Source organism: Rhagoletis pomonella, unplaced genomic scaffold, assembly GCF_013731165.1.
Source record: "Rhagoletis pomonella isolate Grant_MI unplaced genomic scaffold, Rhpom_1.0 Rhpom_scaffold_00006, whole genome shotgun sequence".
Classification (NCBI taxonomy): Eukaryota; Metazoa; Arthropoda; class Insecta; order Diptera; family Tephritidae; genus Rhagoletis; species Rhagoletis pomonella.
The window spans coordinates 48495002-48499660 of record NW_023458560.1 but is presented as its reverse complement, the minus strand read 5'-3'; the positions used below and the strand labels follow the sequence as shown (position 1 = coordinate 48499660).

The following is a 4659-nucleotide window of genomic DNA, read 5'->3' as shown; positions in this document are numbered from 1 at the left end:
ACTTATTTAAAAACGTCATTTAGAGTCTGGTAATGTTTACGAAGATATTAACATTCATACATATGCATCTAATACGGGAAGACTGATTTTCTAAATTGTGTGTTTACATATTACAGCCTTAAAAGGATTTACTTTTCAAAAATGAAAATAAAAATTGGTTTTCTTTAGTTTTTTAAGCGTACTATATAAAAAAATTTGTGATGACCTGAATTGTTAATCTAATAAAAATATTGGTTATTTTTCCTTACATTTGGTAATTTTTTCGTCTAATCTTGGTTAGAAAGTTCTTTGGGCGCCGGCAACATTACTTTTGCTACTGCTGTGGTAAATACATACATACATGTCGTCGTTTAAAGTGCAAAACCGCGTATCAACAAAATGCAAAACCGCGTATCAGCAAAATGCAAAACCGCGTATGCGAATTTGGAGAAATTATTTTCTAGAGTGTAAAAACACTCATATTTCAAAATGGTCCTCTTTTTTATAAAGCAATCGAATATCTGCCTAGTATATTTCAGGACGAATAGATAAAGATTGAGCCAAGAGCTTTTGTAAGCACATCCAATTTTTGGCAGCCAATGTCAGTTACGCGGTTTGCAGAATTACGATACGCGGTTTTGTACTTTAAACATATGTAACAAAAAGTACATGTCCTTGAAAATTCACAACCTACATCAGCATCTGGCTCATTTCAGCAAGCAGGTATCCACTGAGTCCGATGATCACTGCGAGCGTTATCATCAACTGGCTCTTCCATTTGAAAAAACAATACAGATATAGAGGAAAAAAAGCACCGAATGCAATTCTTGCAGAAATTTGTTGGTGGAACAAGCACATGTTTGAGGATCGTGATCATGAAGAATTTCAAGATGACGCAGTAGAGCCTAGAGGTGTCAAACTATCGATAGTCACACCATCGATAGTTTTGATAGCACTATCGATAGCGCTAAATCAGTTAGGTTGCTTTGTTTTTATAGGATCATAGTGAAATAAATCTTATAAAAGTATAATCATTCAAAATTAAGTAAATGCTTAGCCAAAATACTTCTCTTTTTAGAAAGTTCCAAAACAAACACAAGTTATACAAACAAAACAGGATTTACGATTAACATATGTATGTACAGCGTGGCGACGAATAACTGTTACCTCGGTTTTTTTGAGAAATAAAAGGGTCCTTTATAGATTTTGCGAAAAAAGTACTTTATTGTTAATTTTCCACAGATTTAACTTTAGTTGTATTAATTAGTTTTTAAATTTTAATCCTTATTTACATTTGCCAGCAGTGTAAACTTTGAGAGAAAAGTTCATTTGGCACGCAGGTCTTCGTCAGTTAATTTATTCCATATCTTCTGTAGCCATAGGCAGATTTTCTCCATTTTGAGTCCCTTATACTTCCTCTTTTGTCCAACATAAGGCCTCATACTCATAAATCAAATAGACTCGGAACTGGTGACTAGGACGGCCATTCATTCGACCAACCTTATACAGTTTTTTTCTTTCTTGTATTTTTTTATACAAAGCCTAAGAAAAAATACACCTGAAAAAGACTTGCGTGCCAAACGAACTTTTCTCTCAAAGTTTAAACTGCTGGCAAATGAAAATAAGGATTAAAATTTAATAACTAATTACTACAACTACAGTAAAATTTGTGGAAATTAACAATAAAATACTTTTTTCGCAAAATCTATCAAGGACCCTTTTATTTCTAAAAAAAACGGGGTAACAGTTATTCGTCGCCACGATGCATTTTGCCCTAAATGCGTGCATATTTGAATATGACGTCGGCATCACACTAAAAAACAAAATTTTTAATTCAAATTAAAAAATTCAAATAACTTCAAAATAATTGGTAGAGATGATCGATAGTCCTACTAAACTATCGATATTTTTGATAGTATAAGAAACAAGTAAGAAAGCCTAAGTTCGGGCAGAGCCGAACATTAAATACCCGGCGCACGTATTAAATATATGTTTTTCGCCTTACCGAAAGCTACGGCTATATGGTAAGCCGGGGCGTATCAATTTTGAGTAAATTAGAGTCCTTAGATTTCGAAATTTTGAAGTTTCAAGCAGTTCTGAAATTTACCGTTATATGAGAAGCGGCCGTTATTTTAGTCCGATTTCAATAATTTTCAACGGTTTGCTTATATGTGGCAAGCACAATAACCACACCGAGTTTGGTACAAATTGGTAGAACGGTTACTGAGATACATATATGTGATCATAAGTGGGCGGTGCCACGCCCATTTTCCAAAAATTTATCACAAACGTATTTCTTGGTAAAGAATTGTTGCAAGCATCAATTTTGAATAAATTAGCTTCAATATTTACTGATTTATCGAAGATTTTGTATTTCTCTAAATTACCGTTATATGGGATGTGGGCGTGGTTATCGTCCGATTTTAAAAATTTTAGGCGATTTTGTATGCTGTACGAAGGCCGACAACTGTGCCAAGTTTGGTAGAAATTGGTACAGCGGTTACCAAGATATACACATGTAACCATAAGTGGGCGTGGCTACGCCCATTTTCCAAAAATGAATAATATTATTATTTTTTGTCAAAAAATTATTGTAAATACCAATTTTGAGTGATTTATCTTCAGTAGTTACTAAAATATCGCAGTTTTCGTATTTCTGGAAATTACCGTTATATGGGAAGTGGGCGTGGTTACAGTCCGATTTCGCCCATTTTCAATAGCAACCTACCTTGGATTAAGGGAAACCTACATACCAAATTTCGTTGAGATATCTCAATTTTTGCTCGAGTTATCGTGTACACGGACAGACGGACAGACGGACAGACGGACGGACAGACAGACATGGCTTAATCGATTTCTTTTTTTATCCTGATCATTTATGTATACATTTGTCTATATCTATCTCGATTCGTTTTGGCTGTTACAAACAACCGTTATGTGAACAAAATTAATATACCCTTGTGCACAAGTGCGCTCGGGTATAAAAACTATCAGTGGGTATTGATAGTCTAAAAAAATTGAAACTATCGATACTATCGATAGTGCCATCGATAGTTTGAAAACTCTAGTAGAGCCAGTATTGGAATCACACGTTGACATCATGTGTGACTCAGATTCTGATCACAGCGATGATTCCGATGCTGATTTTACACTTCCCGAACCATTAGGCCCGAAAAGGGCAAGAGGTATATATATAAACGAAATACGAAATAAAGCATAAAAAGTAGGGGCATATTTTTATTTTCTGTGGACTTACAGACCTAGCGACCTTCAAAATGCCATTTTATCCAGACTTTCTAAAAAAAGGGCCAAAACGACCCTTTTGTGAGGGATATAACGGGCTAAAATGTTGTACAAAATTACTCGCCGTAAAATTTTACTATATATTTCGATATGTATTTTAACTCTTTTAATTTATTCTAAAGACACTTAGGCAAAATATTGCAAATTTAAAATGGCCATAGCAAAGAAATTTGACCAAATAATGTAAAAGGATTTTGAGGTTTTACTATATGGATCTTGGCCTTTCATCCAGAGTTGGAATCATTCCGCTCCCAGACAATGATCCTCAAATTGTTGCACGGTGTTCTTTAAAGTCAAAATATTATATGTAGATATTTGTAGGTGTGATTTGGTAACTTTTATAAAGGAAATCAGGGATGAAATTGATGGTACAATTGTACTTTTTTGGTACATTTTGGGCCCCAAAAGTACATTGATACTACATAGAAATTTTTGGTACCATTTTGTCAAAATACAGCACTGCATTACAATTATTTCGAAATACCACACTCTGCATACTTGGAAGTTTGAATTTTTGTGGATAAAATAGTCACCGTTTTCTACCTCATGCAAGTAAATACGTGGAATTTATTAAAAACGAATGTCTTGCTAAAATCAACACACAGTTGCTGCTCATAAACTTTTTCAGTAAGTACTTGCCACTAGAGCGTAAAAGAAACATAGAATAAAATTTAGAGGAAAAGAAAATTATCAGAAACAGCTATTGAACGCAAAACTAGTATTAAGGTGAAACTTACACCATTTTGACTTTGTGATGGTTAAGTTTTGGCGCGTTGGAAATTATCATAAAAACAAAAACAAAAAAAAATCTACCTTAGATTTTAATTATTTTATTTTATTTCACTATTTTTTTAGCATTCTTTCATTAAATCCTCCTCTTAAACACTTTGTTTACGTTTGAAATGGACACAAGGCTGATTTTTTAACACCAGTCAATTGCTGCTAGTAAAATTTTTACTTGCAACAATTTGCAGCTCTATTGGTTTGTTACGCTCTCGAATTCGCCCGCTTGCAAATTTTTGGGGTTGTTGAACGAATTTCAAATGAAAACTTGCAAGATATTGAACGGGTCTAGGAGTGTTTTCGTATTCTCCCGACAAAATTATCTAGCAGCAAAAATTCTGAGCATACGCTATTAAAGAGACAAAATAACGAGAGGGCAAAATTTGCAAAAGCTTGCAATGTTCGAAGCAGCTGTTCCATTTCACGGTTGCAATAGGTAGTCCATTTGGTAATTTATTATCCACTAGGTGCATTGCCCCCAATTTGGAATTTTTTTACTATTGAATACGTTTTTATAGGAAAAATGTTTTTTTTTTACATATAAATGAATTATCTCGAAATGAATGAGTTATTTTTCTCAAAATTATTTGCGGT

The 4659-nt window shown here is 33.8% G+C and overlaps 1 protein-coding gene across 5 annotated transcripts in view; it reads left to right on the top strand.

Moving 5' to 3' along the window:
* The window catches only part of LOC118740857, a 534289-nt gene that overhangs the window by 284173 nt on the left and 245457 nt on the right, over positions 1-4659 (top strand). The window lies entirely within an intron of this gene.